Source organism: Dendronephthya gigantea, unplaced genomic scaffold (assembly GCF_004324835.1).
Source record: "Dendronephthya gigantea isolate DGI-Jeju-01 unplaced genomic scaffold, DenGig_1.0 000275F, whole genome shotgun sequence".
NCBI lineage: Eukaryota > Metazoa > Cnidaria > Anthozoa > Malacalcyonacea > Nephtheidae > Dendronephthya > Dendronephthya gigantea.
In genome coordinates, this window is record NW_021163285.1 from 75,605 (window position 1) to 101,446 (window position 25,842).

General features: G+C 36.7%; 1 pseudogene; it reads left to right on the plus strand.

Annotated features, from left to right (window-relative positions):
* Positions 1-21,424: 21,424 nt before the first annotated feature.
* Positions 21,425-25,609, plus strand: LOC114541218 (annotated as a pseudogene).
* The last annotated feature ends 233 nt before the right edge of the window (positions 25,610-25,842 follow it).

Here is a 25,842-nt window from a genome sequence, read left to right on the forward strand (position 1 = left end):
GCCCCACTTAAAAATTTGACAGGGGGCCTTGGGAGGTTGCGTTACGCCACTGAGTAAAACGTTTGATGCTCTTTTTTTTCCACATTTTTAAATCATGCACTGCCAGCCATATACTCTGGCCTTCAATTGATGAAGGTGTATATGATCTGTTATTAATAACACACTTACTAGGTCAGATACAGATGTCATCTCTTTCGAGTATGCATGATCGATATGGTAAACAGCAACACGGTTTAAGTGTTTGAACTTTGTCAAGTATTTGCAAATAACTCTCCCTACCAATACTGCCCACCGCATCTTCAGGTTTTCTTGTACTTGCTTATCAGGCAACAAGTTGATTAACTCAATATCTTTCAAAGGTTTCTGTGGACATTCCGTTTCAAACGATGGCTCGTTTGTGCGATTTCGAATTGCATACTGCTGAGTCCAATGAATTGAACGGTTTGTGTGTCTGACTTTGTATTTTGGCTTGTGCATTAATGTCAATGTTATCACCAACTAGTCTACAACTAGGGATCCAAGGATAGTGCAAAGTTTTCATGCCCTGTAATACCTAAGCAACACGTTTTCCCAACATAAACATTTTGACTTATGCCAGTAAAAATATAATGAACTAGGTTAAACATTAATCAAAAGGAAATTACTCAAAGTACTCAAGTTACGTTAGTCGCAAATACTGTCACTATTAAATTATAATTTTAGTTGCCCATGTAAACCGGGCGCGATTTTCTCAGTTTAGTCTCTTTTCTTCGTCAAACAACTGTGACTACATTCACTACATTTATATGATGGCAACAATTTACCGTCATTTCATAAGAATAGCCAAAATAGTTGCGTTGTAAATAATGTAAATAAACCGCGGTGCATATATTATGTCTATGATGCGGATACTTCGACGCGTAAATCGATACAAAACAATATACTTATAATCAATACTGTATACCGCCAAAATGATTTGATTACTGCACAAAATGCCCGTTTTGTATAGTATCATTTATGTACTGTATGCAGAATACCAGGCATCGACTTGCTATCGACATAATATATATTCGTCATTTGTGTAAGAGATTAGAGATCTATCAATACATAAACAACACAGCGTCGTTTCTTCCTAACCTCTTATGTAGCTCTATTTATGGAATAAAGCTTCCAAATTATATTTGTGTCGAATTGAATGCTCGTAAATCATAACATAAGTTCATAAATTGTGTAGATTCTCAAAGAATTGCACGATTTTTACGCCCGGAATGTTTTGAAGCAATGGTCGTCGCTCCTCGTTTCTTTACATCATGAATAATATTGAAGGCTCAATGGCACATGCGCAGTTGCGACGTATAGGAAAAAAATCGGGTGTTCCGGGGGCAAATCCCTTTGAAACAAAACCCAAACTGCGGAAAAGCAATGCTTCAAAATTTACAGTAACGGTCAAAATTCCTCAATATTTTGGTGAACTTAGCAAAAGGGATGTAGAGAATTAATAAATAAAGCAAGTTAAACTGATTTAAAAACTTTAAATTACAGATCATATACAAAAAGGTACTATACGCATAAATCAATCTACCCCCCGTAAAGTTTACACTATGACTGACTGTCTGTCTGACTGACTGACTGTCTGACTGACTTACTGACTTGTTTGAATTTTCGCCACTCATCACAATACTGCAAACTTTCTCAAACTTTGCACTAAAAATAAATCAAAACAAAAAATAATTATATGTGACAGTATATTATTTATTAAAATGAGAATTTCATAAAAGAAGGAACAAACATACTCAAAGATGATATATTTTAAACTCGTATACTTGTTTGGGGTATCTTTTCATGGTATTGTGCCATTGCAACGTGTACATACATGATTGCATGATGCAGTAATAGTGGAGTGTAGCATTTTGACAATGACCATAAAATATAATCGAAATATTACGTAGAAAATTATGCCTTGTTTTTTTTTTCTAAAACTCATCTTGAGTTTAGTACGGTAAAAGAATTGTCGAAATATAGTTTCATAAAAAATATCAAAATCTAAGATAAATGGAGCTAGGAATGAATGACATAAAAGACAGTAAAGACAAAACCGCATTTTAAAACGCAATTGGAAATTTTTGGATAGCATATACTGTGGACAGTCAAAACAACAACATTTGACAATTTAATTAATGAACAATTACTGAATTAGAAACACCAGGTGAACAAGAAAAGTAAACTGAGTATACTTACTTATACAATGGAAGCTTTTCAGATGACAAAAGGTTTATTGCTGCTACCAAATGATCATCGTTGATAGTGCAATTGTTGTTAGTAACTCTGTTCAGTACTTCCTTACAATGATTGTACGTGTCAGCTGCAAATGTTCTATACCCAGATACAGTCTCCTCAGAAAAACATACTTCCACATCAACTTCCATATCATCTTCATCTGGCACAAGGACTTGCTTCTTCTTTACTTCCTCCAGAAGTAACATGGCTTTTCGGTTTTTCTCAATCTCTTTTTTCCAGACAAGAAGCTTTCTATCGCAACTCTCGCCCATTTTCTTTTGCATCTCGACAATCATGTCAGGAGACATGCAAACAGAAAGTTTATGTAAACGCCAAATGTCGTCGTATTTAGTGCCACTATGAAAGAGAATAGCAGAAATACGGTATGCCACTGCAGACATCTTCTGGTTTCGACATCTTGCTACGACGGCGGAAGCCAAAGCTATAGCATTAATTTGCTTTACTTTCATATTGGAACAAGCATTGCATGCGCCTGACACACAAGCCATCCAAAGTGTCGTACCTCGTTGACCAAGAACTTATTCGAAAATGTTTCCAAGTTCACAGGACTATTCTGTTTCATCATCGATTCCGAACTATTGCCACAGTACACTTTAAATTAATTAGCGACACATCTTTTTAGTGGCTCAACTAATTCCCTTTGCAAACATGGATGTTTGTACATAACATTTGCAACAGTTTTCCATTTTTTATTGACGATGTTTATTATTAAGGATTTCGTCATGTCATCAAATTCATGGCTCTGTTGCATTCTACCGTTGCGATTAATAACGATAACTTTTACTTGAGTGGAAGTTTCGTGGTAAACAAGCTGTTCTATGTTCATTGCCACAAAAAAAACATCCTAGGCGGCATGATGATCTTTTTCTATATCACTTTTGGTTGCTTGTGAATCTGCTATATTTTCCCTTTCAAACAACGATTTTCTGTTGACTGTCTCTCTCTTACTTGTAGAGTTTGGTCGTTTTTTTACTCGCGGACTGCGTTCGGGACTATCTATAGTTGTTGGTAATTGACGTTTCTCCCTGGATTTTTCATTGCCAGAACTAGACACGTTGACCACAGAATTTATCCACAAAAAAAGGCCGTTTGCATTGAATATTTTGCATGCACATGGCCTACAAGTCCATTCTGATAACTCAGGATTCCTTTCGACGCATATATTTAAATCTGTCAACAGCTCACACAAAGTTCTATCACTACAGTCTTTCCTGCACGGTGGTTTGAAAAATTGTTCAGACGATACGTACGAGGCTTTCTCAAAATTCCCAAACTTAAGTTTTAAAGGACACTTACATAGCCTGCAAAAATCATTTACTGTCGCAGCTGTCGGTCTTCTTCCTTTTGGTACAGTTTTTTTCAGAGTTTTTGGAGTGTCTGATTCACTCATAGCCAATATATCGCTTTGGGTGGCGCTCATACATTTATCGCTAACATTGTTTACATGTCAACTTTAATAGTTGTCGATTTCATAATGTAATTAGATATTATCTAATTTAAACTCTGATTGGCTGTTGGAATAAACTACTAAAATGGGCGTGAAAAGGGCGGCAATAGAAATCATATAGAAACCTGGCAGACGGTTTTTCACCCTCCGCCCGTTCCCGCGGGCTAATCTTCCCGCCCTAATTTTCCCGCCCGCAAGTCCTCCCCCAAATTTTTTTTTTTCGCCCGCAAGTCCTCCCCCAAAAATATATTGAAAACATTATGACAAACGTGCCACCAAATGTCAATAATATGGAAAACAATCCATTGGTAGGTTGAAACTATTTCTCGGCTTTGCTCACATTTATTTAATATCAACATAAATTTGTATGAATAAATATAACTTAAGATCAATTTAATCAGTGTCTAAAATATAAATTTTAACAACCGTCAACTTGATTTTTAAATATTTTCTTCTTTTTTTGTATTTCAAATATTAGATACTTACACCAAACACTAAAAATTGGTTTAACCAAGCAACGCCTAAAAGTAGAGGATCATTCAAAAAGGTAAGCACAAAGCACAGTGTACATTATTCGTTTTTAGATGTTAGGAAGACCACAATAGCTCTGATATTTTTTGGAAAATTCGACTGAATTCAAACTAATTCATTGCACAAATACAAACCCCTTTCATTTTCCATATACATACCAATTTGATTATAGGTATCACACATTTTGTTTTTTCCAAATAACAGGGTTTTGAGGCAGCAATGAAGAGATTTGAAGAATGCAGTTCATCAAGCGACCATGATGAATCTGAAACAACAACCTCAGATCATTCTGATGATGAATTGAGGACAATCGAAAATGTTCCTACAAATGGTACGTCATTAAATTAATTTTCACAATCACTAATGCAAATATGATACCCTGGTATACATCGATCCTTACTTCATACTTGCAGTATTACTCTTAATTCCTACAATGAACTTAATTAGCTTACTATTCATTTGCAACTAGACTCTTATAGAAAAAGGCTTTTTTGCTGCGGGGACCATTGGTGTCCTTCCAAGAAGTGCATATTTATATTTTAATAATATTATATAGCTAATATTCTTCTCATTATTTTTTGCATTGCATGTACTCGGCTGACATTACTTAATAACTTTACTTGCAGCATCAAAAAATACCAACAGCAGAGATGTTGAAGTCCGAAGTGAAGGCAGTACTGGTGGATATGTGTGGTGCACATGTAAACAGGTATTTTTTTCCAAGTAACAATAAACATGCACAAGGTACCATGGTCACTACTTCTAATATTTCTTTAAAGTGAAGATGCATATGAGATTTTGATTACCTTATCTATACCCACATCAGACGGTATTAATGCAGATTATGATATATTTTCAGCAAAGGGAATCTGAGGAGGAAAAAAATATGCTCTTGTGCGAAGCCTCAGATCCAGAGAAGGTGAATAAATAACCCTACAAAATATATAGATACCCAAGTCAGCAAATTTCTATGCATGCAATAGTTGTACAAGAAGTCAGAATACTACAATTTTTTAAGTGATTTTATATATTTTCTAAAGTGTCCTGGTAAAAGCTATTTTCATTTACACTGCCTTGGTCTAACGAAGGTTCCGAGGGGAAAATTGTAAGATATATACAGTAACTGTATGTTAATAAAAGAATATATAACTATTAAATTTTGGCAATATCTATTCAGCCAGATAGGTTAACATGAATGAAGTTGCACTAAATGCAATGTGCATTTAGTCACAATAACTGCATTAGATCAAGCCTTTACATACTGCAGACACATCTGGGTTGTCCAAACTTACCTTGAAATCTTTTGTGCATGAATCCATAATAAATTAATCATATCAGATTAGACCTGTAAAGTATAATACTATAATTAATATAGAGAAACCATAATCATCTGTGCCCTTCAGAATAAAGAGTGCCAATAAGACATGTCTGCGATTATGAATGAGACAGTCACTTCGTACTTTTCTTATTCCTAACAGGGTATGCTCATTGTGCAAAGCAAAGAAGTCAAAAAAATAAAGAAATATTTGAGGTTGAGAAAGAAATATTTGAAGTATATAATATTTGAGGTTGAGCATGCTGTAAATAATGAGCGTTATTTTAATATTACTTTATTTTGTTTTCATATGTGTTAATATAAATCATTTGCTTGAAATCAATAGAAAATTATTTAATCTGGGACGGTTGTATCAAGCTGTTGTTGTTTAAATATTTAATATAAAAGAGAAAATATGAGAAGACAATATTAAATATGAAGTTATTTATTACTTTTGACTTACTTGTTGTCTTGCTCCATTAAAATGCGATCTACGGATGAAGGCACAAATATCCAAAACCTCGCCTATGACATTTTTAATATTTGATGAAAGAAAGAAAGATTGGTCTTCCTCAAATTCGAAAATTTTATTAAACATCGTCAAGAAAATAGATAGACGCGATGTAAAATATCTCTCGGGGTTTTCCTTGGCATGCGAAACAATTAAATTAGACTGGAACTAGTAAAATATGTGTTCCTATTGGCTCGGTGTTCTCGGTGTTCTGATAACATTTTTAGCCAATCAGTGGCTACCTTACGACGGCTGCTACACTTCTGTTTTACTGAGCTTACTATTAGAAAGATGCAAGGTAGTTCAAACAAATATATCATCATTATATCTGTTTTTGCCTCCTCCAAAATGTGGAACTGTGGAACTCCATTACCCAAACACTTCAAATCAGTTAACTACCAGTTGAACAAGTCCTGTGTTGTAATGTAGTAATTGTAGAGTTACCCCTAAAGGCAACTTTCATTTAAACAGGGGGGCCTATAAGGGGGGGGAGGAAACTAGACTGTTCACGAGATACTCTGTAACTTTAGAGCAATTTTTTCCATTCTTGTCAAGTTTATTTATACCTGGTAATTTTGTTTCTATAGACCAATTGTAAAACTTAGTAACCGCGCCTTCGCTCAACATGGAAACGAGGCTTATTATGCAAAAAACAATATTTGTATTTTTTGTAGTACAAAGCTATTTGCCGAGTTATATGCCGTTTTTCGCCTTTGTTTTACATATTTTTCGATTCCTTTCAGCTTGGTTTCATCCTTGTTATCATAGTTTTCAGGTTAGGAAGTTTTGCCTTTCAATCGAGGCGTTTTGGTGGTATTTTCATTAATCTTTTCGGCTGCTTTCGTCTGGGAAATATAGAAAAGGCCGACACAAACTCAGGTAAAAGTTTTGTTTTTCCAAACTATTTCGTCTCAAGTTTTGAAAATGTATTTCATTTTTCTCCCTCTTATTTGTGCAAAATTTGGCGATATATATTTGGTGCAAAATCTATGTTTTTTATGTCAAAAATTATTGAAAAGTCACGATCGAACAAACCACCATGCATGTTCACATTTCTCATCTAAAATTTTTTTACACCAATTTTATCGATCAATAAGATGTAATTTGACAGCAATTTTTCAGCTCAGCAAAAAAAATAGTAGAAATCTGTTGACAAAAACTATAAGAGATAAAATAAGCAACGGAGTTTTATGTTTATTTTCCCTGTGTATATAGACTACAGAGTACAGTACATGTGATGTGATGCCGACTGAAAAGCAAAACAACTTGCCACACATGCATGACATGGGTAGTAAAATACTTATAACCAAAACATATGATTGTCTATTTTGAATTGCCATTTGAATATTCCTTTTCTGGCAATAACATACTATAAAGGCCACAATGCGAGCTGCAGCGTTTTTTAAGATAAACCTTTACATGATGGCAAAGTCGAAAGCGAAAAATATTTAAACCGGAGTTCGCAAGTGTTTTTCCGTTTACGATGGTGAACGGGATCCTTTCCTTTTCAAGTATTCCTGGTTAACCCTTATTGAACATCTATTGCATGGTAGTAGATAGAAAGAATAGTGTTTTGTACTAACAAAAATGCAGAATTCATATGCAAACTCAGATGCATTCGAATTCGACTTTTATAAAATTCGGCCTTCAGGCCGGCATGCAAGCTATGCATCGTCTGTACTTTATTAAAACGAAAATAAACAAAAACATTTCAGTCAGTTACTTTTGACCATTTTAACAGTATTACTGTGGTATAAAGAAAAAAAATACAGTGATATTTGTGAATAAATTTGAATAAATGAAGCCATTTCAGTCATCAGGTTTGAAAATTATATAATCTGACTGTCACTTTTCAATAATTTTTGACATAAAAAACATAGATTTTGCACCAAATATATATCGCCAAATTTTGCACAAATAAGAGGGAGAAAAATGAAATACATTTTCAAAACTTGAGACGAAATAGTTGGGAAAAACTAAATTTTTACCTGAGTTTGTGTCGGCCTTTTCCATACTTCCTCGATGAAAGCAGCCGAAAAGATTAATGAAAACACCACAAAAACGCCTCAATTGAAAGGCAAAATTTCCTAATCTGAAAACTATGATGACAACGATGAAACCAAGCTGAAAGGTATTGAAAAATATGTAAAACAAAGGCGAAAACCGGCATATAACTCGGCGAATAGCTTTGTACTGCAAAAAATACAAATATTGTTTTTTGCATAATAAGCCTCGTTTCCATGTTGCACGAAGGCGCGGTCACTAAGTTTTGCAATTGGTCTATCGATCAACTTCTTTTGTTTGAAAGGAAAAAGTCTCATGCCTAACTTCAAGGAACTCAAATTGTTCCTCATATTGCTATTACATTCCACATGGATACAATATATCATCTTGCAATGGCATGATGAAGTATAATTTGTATAATACATAGTATAATAGCAAACAATGGCGAATTCCATGTCTATGTCCTTGGGCAGATGGCGATATACAACATTAAAACTCAATGTAAAAGAGAAGGTTATGACACATAGAGTTCATGTCATGTTAAAGTGTCAGCGTGCAAAATATTTATATTTTTCATTAAATATTCACACCCAAAAATTGTAAAACTGGTTTCCATCTTTTCATAGAAGCCACTTAATTTAGATTACATTGGAAATTTATTTGCATGTCCTTCATGTATAAGGAATTAATGTCTGCTAGCATTTACCATTTGTGTATAAAGTTGGATTTAAAAAGTAGGGTCATCATTTGAATGATAACTTCTCTGTCATTTTGGATGGGTGTACTAGGCTAGGAAGTTCTGAATCGGCTGGTGGAGTATTTTGTGGATGTGGACCCCTTTCTAAGAGAAAATTATATTTCCCCCGAACAAAGCTATTGAAGTTGTGTTATGACCCTATCTAGTGTGACCAGACTTGGTAATTTACATTACTTTCAATAATTTTGGTAATTAATTACTTGGTCATTTTTTTGAAATTTTGGTAATCACTTCAGTAATTTTTTTACTATTGGGTATGAGATTCAATTTCAATTTTTTGTTACTATTTGCTTTTGACAAAGATGAGTTTTTTGACAAAGATGAGAACTCAGCAAAGGTGTTTTTGTTCGTCAAAGTTGCATGTTTGAGCACAGTCTTGTTATGTATAATAGTGGGGAAAATCTTTTGAAAGTATGGAAGAACAGAAGGCAAATTTTAAAGCTATGAAAGCACAGTGAAAAATTAAAAGCCATTGAAGGCATTGATCAAAACAAAACAACCATAAAATTAACAATCCAAATCTCAATATCCGGTTACAGCTGTTCAGCATTTTGCATAGTTAGTTTCAAGTGACCCAGATAAAGAAGCCAGTGAAGTCAAAGAAGTTATTGTGTCATCAAAAAAGGCAAAAAAAGGTGTAGATGTGGAACCACATAAAATTACTTCAGCAAAAGTATCATGCAGAGTGAAAATTAAAACCAGAACTGGAGACAAAACTGATTCAAGTCAGGCATATTACGAATTATGCCAGTGTCATATACAGGCTGGATTGCCAAGTCTTCACCTACATGCAAAAAGCTCAAAACATGTTCCGTGTTGGCTTCGGTAGTGGGATACTCCAAGGTAATTTATTGCAATATCAAGCACTTAACACGAAATTGACATTTCACATTTCTGTTGAGTTTATTTCCCTAAAATTATTTGGGTGATTGTGAATGGTATTATTTTTTACCAGAACTGTTTTATAGTAGGCAGGTCAAATTATTGTCGCCCAAAATTGCCGAAACTCATTTTGCCAAAATTTAAGGGCGATATTACGAGCTATTGAACCTTTTGGGATAGTTTTGAGAGTGCAGTTCATAGAAACTCAGGATTATCTAAAATAGATAAATTCAACTACCTTAATTCCTTACTGGAAAGTCATGCACTTCGAGCAATTCAGGGACTAACAGTGTTGGAAGATAATTATGATGCTGCAGTAGAAATTTTGCAACAGCGCTTTGGAAAAAGGCAGCAAACTATATCAGCCCATATGGACGAGTTGATGAGAATCCCAGCTTGTTTAACAGACAAATCATCACAATTAAGATATGTCTATGACAAGATCAGCGTTCATACAAGAGGTCTGACCTCTTTAGGTGTTGATTCCGAGCAATATGGGAGTTTATTAATCCCTGTAATTATGGCAAAATTACCACAACAGGTTCGAATTCAAATTGCACGCACAACCAAGAAAGAAATTTGGGACATTTCTGAAATTTTGGATGTCATTTTACAAGAGGTTGAAGCGCGAGAAGTCAGCGAAAACGTAAAAATTAACACTGAAAGTCGAAAACCACATTTGAACAAACCTAACTTCAGTGCAGCTGCTTCGTTAGTGGCTAACCACACTGGGTCAACTGAAAAGGGCATACAATGTGCTTATTGCAATGAATTTCATTTCTCAGCTTCTTGTGAAAATGAGTCGTGCAAAAAGGTAGTTGACATCAACGCGTGGAAGCAAATTCTCAAGCGATCCAATCGATGCTTTACCTGTTTGGGTAAAAACCACCGAGCTGACCAATGTGAACCATCGAAGTGTTGTAGGCGGTGTAAGGGTAAGCACCATCAATCTATTTGTCACACACAAAGCCCACTGCCTGGGAACCCAACGTTCCCTCCCCATGGAAACACAAAACCAACGCCCCAAACAGAGAATCATAGTAAGCAAGTAAGACCGAATGGCAATCAAGAGCATAGTACCCATGCCACACCTGCAGTGGTCCATACCACTACAACCCGCGCCAAGTACAGAACGGCGTCAAGTACTCTTACAAACTGCAGTTACCAACGTACGTTTGTCAACTGGGTCCAAAGAGGTTCAGGCTCGAATTCTCTTGGACAGTGGTAGCCAGTGCTTGTATGTGACAAATTCACTCAAAGCGAAGTTAGGACTCACACCAGTTAAAACTGAAACGCTGAATTTGAATACATTCGGTTTAATTTGAATACATGCGATTTACGAAACAGAAATGTGATTTGGTCGAGGTGTCATTAGAAAGAACAACCTGTTATCACACAGTCGCTGCGTTATGTTTTCCGAAGATCTGCTCGCCGTTATCTACCACCATTAACATCTCACAGTACCGCCATTTGCAAGACCTGGAGTTAGCAGATGGTAGCGTGATAAACGGATCAGACGTAAGCAGTGACATTGACATACTGATCGGTTCTGATTATTACTTCAACTACACATCCGGAGAAATTGTTCATGGTGATGGAGGGCCTGTTGTGATCAAAAGCGAATTTGGATGGGTAATATCAGGTCCTACAACATGTAACGAGAATTTTGCGGAAGTTTTTGTTTCGAGCTTGATTCTTGACAGTTCGAGTTCTGATGTGATAATGGGCAGTGAAAGTGTTGAAGATCATACTGATGCGGTTCAGCAATTTTGGAGAACTGAGGCAATTGGAATCAAGGGGCAGACGGAACTGAAACAGAGTTCTTGCTTACCTGGCGCTGAATCTAAGGCTGAAGTGGGTCGTTACGAGGTCCAATTACCATGGAAAGAAAAAAGGGTTATAAAATCTAGTGGGTACGATATGAGTATCAAGCGTTTGTGACAACTACAGTCTCGTTTGAAGACAGATAAAGCATTATTCTGGGACTATGATAACATTATCCGTGAACAAGAACGAACGGGTAGTATAGAGCAAGCAACTGTAAACGAGAACGATGGTTACTTTCTTCCACACCAAGGTGTCATACGACAAGACAAGGAGACATTCAAACTACGTATTGTATTTGATGCGTAGGCCAAGTCTTCAAAAGAGGACCAATCACTAAATGACTGTTTAGAGAAGGGTCCGAACTTGGTGCCTTCTCTATTTGACACAATTATACGTTTTCGAGAGCACCCTATCGGATTAACAGCCGACATAGAAAAAGCATTTCATCAGATTCAAATTGCACCAGACGATAGAAATATGATTAATTTCCTATGGTTCGACAACATTGAGAAAGAACACCCCGTGGTATGGCATTATCGGTTTCAACGTCTTCCATTTGGACTGAAACCTAGTCCGACCATTTTGGTGAGTACTATCGAACAGCATTTGTCTACCCAAAATACAACCGACCCTGTTGTTGTCGAATTACTGAGAAATTCGTTGTATGTTGATGATTTTGCGGGAGGTGCCTTGACTGATTCGCAAACATTCAATGTTTATGAGTCGGCAAAGGAACTAATGAGAGGTGGAGGCTTCACCTTACAAAAGTGGTTTACGAATTCTAAGGAAGTTAGAGAAAAGATTGCCGCAGAGCAAGCTACGTTATCCAGTAACGCTGGGAGTATTGAAATGCCAAAGTCCCCAATCATTTCTGAAAACCCTCCTACACAGTCATCAGTTTCCATGACGGTGGAAGAGAATTGCCACGTAAAGATCCTTGGACTCGATTTGAACATTCATACGGTAAGGAACATTGTGATTCAGTCGGCTTACTTAGTTACGCAAAGTCATTACCCACCACGAAGCGTTCGGTTCTGAAGATATCAGCAAAAGTGTTTGATCCTTTGGGATTACTCTTGCCTTTTACAATAAATATTTGTTCCAGATCCTGTGCAATGGAAATGTCGATTGGGACGATCCTTTGGAGGAAACAAATTTGAAGCAATGGATGGACATAATGGCTAGTCAAAATGCGTTAAATGGAATGGGAGTTCCTCGTTGCTACTTTCATTTTACAGAATCTTCACGGCATGAGATTCATGGATTCGAACTGAACATCCCAATGGAAACGTAGAAGTCAATCTTATCGCATCAAAAACTCGAGTGGCTCCTATTAAAAAACAAACCATCCCTCGTCTAGAGCTTTTGGGGGTGCGCTTATCTTGGCAAGACTAATTAAATCGATTCTGCAAGCTCTAAAATCCGTGAAAGCTGAGGATATTTTCCTGTGGACCAACTCCTTTACCACCCTGTGTTGGATAAAGAACAATAAGGATTGGAAGCAGTACGTGCAAAATAGAGTGAATGAGATACGTGTAACGCTGGGAGTGTTATGAACAGTTGAGTGACACGTGCGGTTGGACGCGTGCGCATGTGAACATTTTCTTTTTGCATGTACAGGGTACAAAGAGCATGATTGCGATGGCAAAAACATGTTGTTAAAATGGTTACACAAATATATTGTTAACTAAAATATGTTAAAGGGTTCATATTTTTAAAGATCAAAACTTCAAACTTTTATAACAATCTGAAACATGTGGTCTTGATGCTGAAATTCAGATTAAAGAAGGCGCCAGAATCATGCTTACTACAAATATCAATATACAAGATCGACTTACAACTGTAGTAAAACTTGATGGGAACCTGTAGAAGAACCGAGAAAGCTGGAAAACAGCAATAAATACAAGTACCAATCCTTATGCTAGAGAAAATCATGTTGTAGCAATTCAGCCTGTTCTTGCAAAAATTAAAGTTAGACCAGGTAAAGCATCTTCCTGTGCCTTTCTGTTTCAGTTCACTGTCCCTATCCTGAACTCCAATTAACTCTGGTCTCGTACTTTCTTTCCGTAACTCTGGCAGTTTAGTTCGGACTTCTTGCCCAAACAACATCTTCGCAGGACAAAAACCGGTCGTGGAGTGCGGCATACTACGATAAGTAAGAATTTCAACAATTCTCGTTGCCAATCTTTCTTTTCGATTTGAGTAATCTTAAGAGCATTGATTAAGGATCTATTTTGTCTCCATTTGCTTGAGGCCAGAGAGGTGTTGATGTTACATAGAAAATATAATTTTCTTTTAGAAATACTCCAAACTCCTCTGACACAAATTGTGTATCAAATTCGCTTGTACCGTAACGTACCCTTGAGCATGTGCAGGTCGAGAGAAAAACAACATCAGCTGTCCCAGAACCAAATTCGACAGTCTACACTTGAAAGTAATATTTTTCATGAGGCTGATCAGCCGGATTTTAATACATTGGAAGGTCTGGATGATTTGACACATGATCGCACAAATGAAGACATTGGCAGACAACTTGGAAACAAGGAAGGAACTAAAGGAAATACAATTGTCAGTCGTTTTGATTGAAGAAGTAAGACGTTATCCGTCTTAAATTCGAACAAGGATAAGCCAAAAAAGTGAAAGCCTGGTGAAGGATCTCAGCTGAATCTCGTTGAATCAACCAGGTGTACATAAAAAATTGAATGTGCATGAACGTCTATTTTTCTTAAAATCTTATAATTATGATGACTGTTGTGACTTGGCAATGGGTTATGACTTCAAGGAGTGAGTTCAAGGAGTGCTGCCTGACGCGTAGGTTGTCTTCCGAGAGGGGTGTACAGCATCTTTTGCCCCCTCCAAAAAATGCCCCAGCCTTTAATATCTAAAAATGCACCAATAACATGGTCCCTCTAGAGTATGTTTTGTGCTGTAGTACTTGATTGCTAAATATTAAAAAAGGAAAAAAAAAATGGTTCTAGAACACATGGATTACTTACAAGTTGGCATCCAATACACGTCTTACACCTTTGTTCCATTTTGCTATTAATACTAGGCCACCACACCTTTGAATGCAAACATTGTTTCGATTTTACTATACACTGGTGTCTTCATGGGCCAGGTCAATGACTCGCCTTTGTAAATTATGAGGAATGAAAATTCTAACACCTCGTAACACTAGCTTTCCTACTACACACAACTCTGTCCGCACTGCTTTATACGCTGCTGGGCCAGAATTCCACTCATTTTGAATACATTGCCTGATCTATGTTAACTCCTTATCATCTTCATTTCCTTAACAGACACCACTAATGGAACAACATACATTGCCACACTACGAACATACCCCTCTGCAACATTCTGTGATGTTTCTTTTGTTTTTTCCATCAACCAAGATAATGTGTAAGCAATATTCTGTGGACCAGGAACGTACTTTAGAGTAAAATTGCACGGTTGAAGTCTTAATACCCATCTATTCTAGCAGATGGTTGTGAATGACTTGAATAAATCACCTCCAGCGGTTTGTGATTTGCCAAAATCTGAAACGAAATACCATAAAGATATAAGTGAAAATGTTCACATGCCCAGACGATGACTAAGGCCACTTTTTCTGTCTGTGAATATCTTCGTTCAACATCTGATAGTATTCTACTTGCATAAGCAACAACTCGGTGTTCCCCTTTTTGTTCCTGTATAAGAACAGCTCCAAGCCCAACTGGACTTGCATCTTTTATGCTTTGCGTAACAGCATTCCCACTAAAATAAGGTAATGTCTCAGCATCTCCTATTTTTTCTTTTACTAGCTTAAATGCCTTCTGCTCTTCTCCCCACAAAATTGCTTCATTCTTTCATGTCGCTTTCCTCAATGGCTCAGCCGTAGTCGCAAGATCTGGAATAAACCGAGAACAGAAAGTCACTACCTTGCTTCAAGAATAGCCTTAACTTTGTCTTCCATAGGAGCAATCCCCTTTTCCAAAAGAACATGACCCATGAATACAGTTTAGGAAATTTGGAACTGGCACTTATCTGGATTCAGAGTAACTCCTTTATCTTGCAGGTGATCGAAAACTTTAGGTAATCTTCTATCATGCTCTTCCAAATTTCGACCATGAACAATAATATCATCAGAAATATTATGAGCCTCTTCACATCCTTGGAGCGCTTGCTGAATGATATGCTGGTACAACTCTGCTGCTGACGTGATCCCAAACATTAGGCTTTTGTAACAACAAAGGCCCGTATGTGTAGCGAACATAGTTATCTCACAAGAGTCCTTCTCAAGTTCAACCTGATGGCAACCGCATGTGAAATCTAACTTACTAAACACGACACTCTCATTCATATCTTGAAGAACTTTATCCACCATAGGAATTGGATGTCTCTCTCTAGCCACAGCTTTGCCTACTTTCCTCATCCACACATAACCTGACATCCCCATTAGGCTTAGGCACCACACACACTGGACTCACTCATGGTGTTGGACCATTTACCTCTTCAATCACATCTATCTGGAGAAGTTCATGGACCTTCGCTTCCATTTTCGATTGCAAACTGAAAGGAATTCGTCTTAGACTTTGTGCAACAGGTCTTACATCCGGATTTATATGTATTTTATCTTGGTAATTCCTCAGTTTTTCCAAACCTTGAAAACATTTTAAAAACTGATTGGCTATCGACAACACCACCACATTGGCTTGTGACCCAAGGTTTAAAACACCCAATTGTATAGCAGTTTCATGCCCAAGAAGAGTTTGTCCTCTACCTGCAATGACGACGAATTCTCCCTCTGCTTCTACATCATCACACTGAACATTGGACTTGAAAACTCCCACCGTATCAATTGGCACTGTTGATCCATATGGATATAACTTTCAGCTTTCTTTCCTTGACTTACATTTAATACCTTGCTCTTTTAGGTCTTCCCATGTTCATCTATGAACAACATTACAAGAGGCACCAGAGTCTATCAATACATTCCTTATCCTCACTCCACCAACAACTAGGTCAACAAGAGCACTTGCATTCCTCACATACTTATCATCACCTTTTCTTCATTCTTTGACATTTGTCTGACACTCTAAGAATACTTGTTCTGCTTCTGGTTTCCTCGACTGGACTCTTACACGCAACAGCAAAAAAATGTCCAATTTTGCCACACCTCTTACAGGTTTTACCCACATCTTGAAAGTACTTATCTTGAGCAAAATGTCCAATCCTTCCGCATCGATAACACTTTTGACCTTGCTTACTATTATGAGTATTATCACCTTTACATCTTCCACTCCCAATGCTGTTAACTTCCACATGTTGATCACTCTCCATTCTCCCTGCTTGCATTTCACTCGCTTCCATCGATCTGGCAACTCTCTGAACATCATCTAATGTTAACATTACCCATTTGCAACAGCTTCCTTCTAAGTCTATTTGATCTACATTTATCAATGACTTGATCTTGAATATATTCCCTCTTATTCTTCCTAAATTCACAATTATCACTTTGGTGAGTTAACCGAATAACAAACTGATAGACCTATTTTCCTTGGAGCATTTTCCGAAATTTGTGTCGCTCGAACAGTACATTAATCTAAATTGTAAAATGAGAGTCTATAATTTCCATAGCTTTCTGATACTTGTCTCTCTCATTTTTACTTCCCCTTGCCGGTTCTTCTAAGGTTGAATATACTTCTTGAACGTCCGTTCCTGCTGAGTGAAGCAATAAAGGTTTCTTTTGCCTTGGATCTATGATTCCCATGCCATCAATATAAAACTGAAATGCCATCTCGGTCCCACACTTGTAATGTCACAAGTACAATCAAACGGCATTATTCCAACGTTTTTCGCCATAATAGCCATATATATTTCTATTTCAAGCTTTAAAGAGCATCCCCATCGCCAAATGTATTGTCTAACAGCTGTTTTAGGACACAGATGCACACAGATTCAAACAGTAAACTGCTTGTATTGAAAACCTATAACCATTTTTATATACACAAGTATGGCATGCATAATTATACCTAATTAACATCACAATTGTCAGGTCGTTTCTGTCCAAGAAATATACCTGAATATACTAATTCCTCCAAATATTTATCTGGTGCAACATTTAGAATATGTTGATGCTCATCATCAGTCACAAAATCTGGTGCTGTTGACAAAGTGCTGGTGACTCCAGCAGGTATTTCTGCCTCATCTTCACTCCAGTGATCTTCATCCTCAGCAGTTTGCTGGGTTGTACAGTCTGTATTTTTTGAGTTATTGTCTACACATTCCTAACCCTCATTACCATCTTGACGCACACCAAGTTGTCAAGGAAAAACTGTCAAGTTTTTGACTAACAACTATAAATAGACTACAGTATAAAAAAACGGTTTTGTCGATTGCGATGGAGAACATAAATAAGGAAGAACATTTGTGAGCGGTAAATGTTTAGGACACAATTTACGTAGGTGATCCTGAAACGCAAACTTTTCCCAGGAAATTCAAAAATATTGCTGACAAATTTAAAATAAGCAATTCTACTGTCCAAAAACTCTAGGGTTTATTCTGTTTAAATAAAAATACAGAGCCTCGTCGAGGTAGAGGAGGAATCCCAGGCCATTTAACCCAGAGGGACTTAAGGCTTATCGAGGCTTTAGTTGATACAAACCCCAGCATATCACTTTGCGAGCTACAGGTCAAACTCGAAAATCATGGAGATGTTAGTATTTATGGTGGGAGCTCGTTCCCAGCTTTGTCAAGGGCATTGCATCGACGACTGACATTAGGCCAATATATGAGCAAAAAAATTACAACTGTAGCAAATGAACGTTTTAATGTTTAACTGTTTATAAACTACCTCAATCAGAAAGATCCATATACATTACTATTTTTTTATGAAGCCGGTTTCAAATTGCTCTCATCTTTTAAATGCACGCATGGACATGCCCCAAAAGGAAAAAGATGTGTTGAAATTTTGTGTTACCACAAGGTTTCCAATATAACATTAAATTAGATTAGACGGGGTGAAGTACGCTAATATTGTTGACAGCGTATCTAACACTATTGACTTTTTTGAATTTCTTTGGAGAGGCAGCAAATGCTGGAGATTTTGAAACAGGCCTACCAGCTCCAAATGTTGGGGATAAAGCAGTTATGGACAATTGTCCGATACATCACTATGTGGGAGAGATGTAAAGTGTAAATGGAGTTTTATTTAAATGGAGTTTTCGAAATGTAATGTGTCATAATTTAAGGGAAATAGTTAAAACTAATTTAAAACTAGACGTTTATGAGGCACTGGGGACAATTCAACCATGCGATATGAAAGGAGTTTACCGTGCAACGGACTATATTAACATTTAGTAAATGTTTATGCAAGATACAAATAAGTAATATTCCTAAAACTGAAACATGTTGATGTTTTTTTAGCATACAGTGACATTTTGTATCAGGGGCAGTTGTATCAAGCCCGTTTAGCTTAAACAGTGGATAGGTCAAAATTAAATAACATGCACTCTTATAACTCTCTTGAATGAGTCAACTTGAATATTATGCATGAATATGTAGTTGTAAACAGTATCTTTGTGGTAAGGTCAAGATGAAAAAGGCGAGAGAAGAAAACTCTAAAGCGAACCTAAAGAATAAGCTTATTAAAGCACAAGATAACTATAAGATGAAATCTACTGCTTATGAGAAAATAAACAATTCATTTGTTCATAAGGTTGAAAGTGATTTGATATCTTCCAACTCAAAAATGTAGGTAAGAGCCACATATTCTTGTTTCATTGTTTCCATATTTAGCCAATGCGCTGTAATTCCAAGATATGAACGGTGATGAACTGTCCAGCAATCTGTTGTTGTGGCTACCCATTCAACACAACTCATTGCAGCTTTCACCTTTCCCATCACCTGATCTTTAGTTTTTGCAAGATTTGCAGTAATCTTGTAGCGGGAAGGCATTTCCAAATTAGGGCGAAGACTTAAAAGTACATCTTTAAAACTTTGCTGTTCTACAACTGACAGTGGTGACAGTGTGTCCGTTACAAATTTCAGAATTAGATCCTCAAAATGGGATTGACTGATTTGAGCGGAAGGCAATGGCGAGGACCAAGACATTTTTATTTGTTTAAAACAGCTTTTTCCAGCATTTTTTGTTTCAGATGCCTTTCGTTTAGATTCACGAGGTGCAGTCAAATCATTGAACTTTTTTAAGCTGCCAGGGTGAAGACTCTACAGTATAGGAAAGATTTAATAAAATATTAGGCTTATGCATGGCTCTGTCATTGACGAGACATCATAATCAATTAATCATAAACAGACAAGCTTAAGCTTGAAACAAAAAACTGCAGCAAAGGTACTTACTCTTATGTGCTTCCTGAGGTTCGAATGAGATGTTCTAAATGTAGATAGTGGCTTTTTATTTGATGGACACAACTTACATTTGAAATGTAAATTGTTGTTTCGTTTAGCTACAAATGTGAATAGTTCTTCAAGTTTAGGCCATGGATTTGTGTTTTGGTTTTCTTCACTAGCATCTTGAATCAGAACATCGTCATCTGTATTGTATGAATCGTCTGGTTCATGTTCATTTGTAATAAAATTACTAAGTTCATCCATATTTAATGATTAAATCATGTTTACGGCAGTTGACTGATCCCTGAGCCGGCGCGGAGCGCCTGCGAGGGTACTGATTCGGATCGGAGATTAAGAATTACACCCGAAACCCGGGAGAACAAAGGCGAATCCAAAGTTGTCCAAATTCTATGTTATGGACCAGGCGGTGTGCGCAATACCTTGTTGTGCATTTGACTAAAGATTTAAAATGGAACACTCATATTTCGAACATTACAGCTAAGGGTAACAAGACTCTTGGTTTCCTAAAGAGAAATCTCAAGGTAAGATCACTGACCCTTAAAGAGAAAGCATACAAGACCATCCTTAGACCTAAGATGGAGTACTGTTCAACTATATGGGACCCAAGGAAAAGTGTTGAGAATAACGGTTGTCACAGGGTAGAAATGGTACAAAGGCGCGCTGCCCGTTGGGTAATGTCCCGGTATCAACCCCAAGATAGTGTGACAGTTATGATTGATAAACTCGGCTGGGATACATTGGAGAAAAGGAGAGCCATCGCACGCGTAACATTATTATACAAGATCATAAAGGGCCTTGTTGTAGTAAATACGGGTGAAAACTTGCAACAACCTACCAGGAGAAGTAGACATACCAAGGATCACTCTTTCAAACAAATCGCCTGTAAAACTGAAGCCCATAGACTATCTTTTTACCCAAGAATTATTGAACAATGGAACGCTCTTCCAGAGAACCTGTTCTTGAATGCCACGAACACTGAATCATTTAAATGCATGATTTCTAAGCTTATAACAACTTAGCTACTGACCACACCGGCCAAAAATCCTCACTGTTGAGGGGTGGCCGTATTGGAAAATAAATAAATAAATAAATACGACTGCAAAATAGTATGGGGGCACATTTTACAGTTTTGCAAAAGAAATGTTGATTCATCTTCAGTTAGCATATATTTTATTCTTATTTCCTCTCATTTTGATTACATTTTGTATTATTATATCGAAAAGGAGTGTTTGGTGTTGATGTGTAACCAAAATCATCCACAAGATCTTGATTCTTACAAAAGTTATAGTTCATTGAATTGATCCCATATTTAGCATGCTTCGACGTGGTGTTTCAGTAGCGTTTTTTATTTGCCAGAATATCCTTAGGTGATTAGAAATCAGATGCATTTCCTTTCTATACTTCTTTTTTGAAGCATAAGCTATCTGAAAATCACATCGCAGCCCATCGCACCTGGTACAGTTCGACCGCAATTTTTGAAATTATAATGCCGATTTTAAACAGGTAAATGACGCCGTAAACAAAATGGCTACCAAGCGACGCTTTGAGATGTCAACTGGTGACAGTCCATGGAAGCCAAAGCCCAAGTTGGCTTTACGCGAAGGTAGTTTGAAAAGGAGCCTTTCCTAAGCAACTCCATTGTCTAGCAGGAATGAAAAACCAGTGTCGTGGTCTACACAAGAAACTAGCATGCTAATACAGTATATATGTCTGTATTGGAAAGACGCATGGGACGACAAATGGCCAACAACCAAAGATAAAGTTTTTTGGGAAGGATGTGCTCAAGCAATAAACAATGCATGTAAATCCCAACGATCAGGTATGGTATTTACATGATATTGATTTAAATTTACATGCAAGCATCCTCATTTTGTTCTGTAAAGTAAAGGTCATAAAAGCTAATACATGGCAAATGCAAATTCAACTGAATGCATCTTTAACCCATTAAAGATGAGTATCAATCGGCATTAGATGAGTAAAGCAAAGAAGTAGAGCACATTATGGGTGCATTTAGGCTTAGTTGGTTAAACAACAAGTTAGCATATAGAATTGTGATTAGAAAATTGCTTGGTCCGACATAAAATTGAATTTTTACTGTTATAAAACTCCATTTACATATTATTATATTTTATTGATTAAACCAAAATATCTTCATTGTTCTAGGAGTTTTATGTAGAACCAGAGTTTTAAAAACCTTGGCAAAAGAATACAGTACATGAAGTGATGCAGGAAGATTTTGAAATTGACTATGTACTTGATTCTATTGACTCAGCTATTCCTGTGCTATCAAGTCATGCTGCTGTGTTCAGTTTTAATGATAATCTTTCACCAATTTTCAAAGAGCCACCATGTAAGGACTTTGCAGGAAATAACCCTGGTATTGCACTTACCATGCAAACATTGTTGCAATAGGGCAAGAATAACCTGCTTTATGGTTTGTCACAATGCTTTGAGAGACGACAAGATTGTACAACTGAGACAAGGATGCCTTTGAGTCATATGCCTTTTAGCTTATTTGACTACAATATAAGGTTTTTAGCTGCCGACAGTTGTCAAAAGCTTAGCATTGAAGACCATTATGTGCAGTGGACTTCAACAATGTTTGCACATTTTGGGCACAAGTGGATATCTCTGCATCGTGGTCCCTATTGGCAGTATGACGATTGTGAATTCAACAATGAAATTAAAGATGGCACTCAAACAAGCATTATACAAGATGCCCTAAATTTTAGTGGGACAATTCACATCTGGAACAGTCAGGTACCTGTTTTGTAAATTGAACATGGGAAGATAATTGTGCTGGCACTATTTTCACTGTGCTGGCACTATGTTGGATAATTGTTAACAAAAAAACTAATGTCTAGTAATAGAAATGCCCTCCAGTGTGTGTCCCATTATTTTTTACTTGTCTAATGCCAGATAATTTATGTAGAGGATGGAATGTCAAGTTGAAAGGCAAATGTAGTTGAAGTGCAGAATACTAGTGTGCACCAAAGCGATCAAAGTGAAATGGGCAACTTAACTGACTTAACTGTGTCTCATATATGGTCACAAGCACAAAAGACATACCATGGCGAGATCCCAGATGTGCAGCCAAATCAGATGTTTATGGAAGAATGCCATCATATAAAACCAAATCTCACCAAGAAGAAAACTGTCAACCCATGGAAGTTTAATACCTTAAAGGTATAACCATATATTTTTTGTGTAGATAGTGGTTGGTTTGCTTAAAGCTAATTGTACAGTAGTTAATGTAATTAAACCTTGATTACAATATATCAAAAATTCAGTGTGATAAGTATATTATTTTGTCCCCTGTTTTTTAGAGTAAAGTGAATGTTGCTTGTCTTAGTGTAAGATCTGTTCAGTTACACAATGCTGCATCAAATTTTACAAAAACAGTTAATGTGCAGGTAAGTCAGGCTAACTGTACTAACAACAATTCACTCGATAGTGTAAACACGGCTAAAGTGCCTTTGCTTGCAACATTGATGTTCTATTTGTATTTTTCAAAGGTTTGTAAACACCAGTACGGTATTTTTATTAATAACATTAAATCATTTTCTTCTATTTTACTACATATAGCATGAAGCTCTTAAACAAGCACATAAAAATAATCCAAATGGAAGGTGAAATGGTGGGTGAAAGCCAATGCTTGCGATGTGCGGTCAGGTCTGTGAGAAAGTGTCCGTCATCATTGGTCTGGAGATGAAGATTTTGGGTCAGGTGCATTGGAATTGTTATTTAAAGAATATAAGGCAAGATACAAGTCTGTTCAGGAATTAAACATTGGAACAGAATTGTTTGAAAAAGTGAAGTCAGATTTGCTTAATGATTTAACATTTCTGAATAGTAATGGAAAACAAGCAAGGGATGCTTATAATAAGACTATTGATATCCTTGGCAAGAAAGAGAGTGTGACAGGATATGAGACACTTAGTAAACAAGAAAATGAGTTTATTAATGTTCTAGTCACAATGGCTGGGCAGATAAATGGTGGTGAACCAGACAAAGTTAAAAAGCCATTGAATGCAATGAAGCCCAAACTGCTTGAATACCTTCATGGACTTTACACCAAGAAGAGAACACCAGCAACACACTTATTAGTTTTCATGATTTCATACGAATTAAGGAACAGGAAACCATATGCTATGCCAGTTCGTTTCATGCCTTACCGATCTATATCTGACAGCAAGATCAGAGAACTGGAACTTCAATGTGTTATGAAAAATTTGGAGATGACTGTGGTTGGTATGTATGTTAACCAATTAAATGCACAGAGTTTCCCCATTAACAAGTAAAATTGTCTGGCGTTAGACAAGTAGAATAATCTGATGTTTCATTTCCCTACCCATTTTTATATACAATTTACAACAGGTATCGTGTTTATGGACTAATTACGGACTATGTGTCTGTTTCATTTTATTTATTAAGGCGTTACAACAGATGGTGAATTTAATTCTCTGTGTACCAAAGGGCAGAAACGACCAATATCAATTATTGAGTTAATCAAGAATGTGAGGAATGCTGTGAAATCAATTAAAGCTGAGCAAGTAAAGGCATATTTCACTTTGGATAAAGAAGGTATAATATTAAACTCATTGATCTGTTGAGGACGTGTACAGTGTTCTCCCCCTGCTAGTAAAGTTTTGTGAATATTCGCATCTTTTGCAATCAATATAAACTGTCAAGGTAAAAGTTAATAAATCATAAATGTGATATCTGTGCTGGATTAACTTGCATGAAGTCATACAACTCACTTTTATGCATGGCTAATGAAGCCCTATTAGTTGTTATCCTTCATTCTGTTCGTGTTGTACTATCCCATTTTGTTTCAAGGCTAACCACTGAAAAATCACTCGGCCATTCCCATGGATTATTTGCAGTGGCTGGATGATTTTATGAGAAGTGAAGAAACGTCCTTGGAACAAGCTGCATATATTCTGAGAAGGAGATTGTTTCCATTCTGTTATGATTCATATCCGTGGGTCGAAGGGCGGAATGAAACAACTGCTGAAGTATTAAAATCTGTATTGGCAACCTACATGTTAAGAAAAGAAGTGGAAAAACTGAAAGAACTCCCAAATGATCCTGCAGACTTCACAGCCAACCTTTACCAGCCTGAGCTTAATGAGAACGGGTCTGAAAATGCCCATCAGCGAGAGGATCATAACCATTTGCTCAAAAAAATCATTGGATGTCTCAGAGAAGGTCTTATTCCTGGTGTTGACCTCAGGTTTATGAGAAAAGCATTGCATGACGGTTCAACTGGGCTGACGTATGAAGCATTGACTGGGAAAAACAAACAGTCTGTTCCTGACTGCGAACTGATTATATCAAGTGGAGTAATATCATTTCTGGAAAGAGAGGTACAGTTTATATAATATTCTAAATACAATTATGTTTACCTTTCAGTCAAGCAAAATTGTAGCCTTGTAGCTTATATGGGGGGGGGATGCTCAGTCTATGATATGAAAGCTTGGCTGCAAAGCTTCCTCATTGACAAGTAAAATCAAGGCATTACACGAGTAAAAAAAGTGTGCCTCACTGGGTGTATTGAGGCTTAATGGGGTATATTTACTATTTCTAATCATTATTTCCCAATGCCATTTATCCATAATTCGAATAATTCGTAACTAGCACAAAGCTGCTGATGGGCAAGGGCTGTCAGATTGTGAGGAAATGAAGTCTTGGATACTTGATGATTGAATACCCTGGCATAGAAACACACCTGACTACAGCTTGTTGGATGTAAACAGGTCTGATTTTGTTGTGAGCAAACATTTTTTTTGTGACCCAGTTTTCACAATTTTTATGTTATCAATAAGATATTCTACTACCATGAAACATATACAAACAGATTAAAGACAACAGATGGATAAAAATTGTGATACTACTATGCAGGGACATATGGTGGTGTTTACTAGTTAAGATTTTTGTCA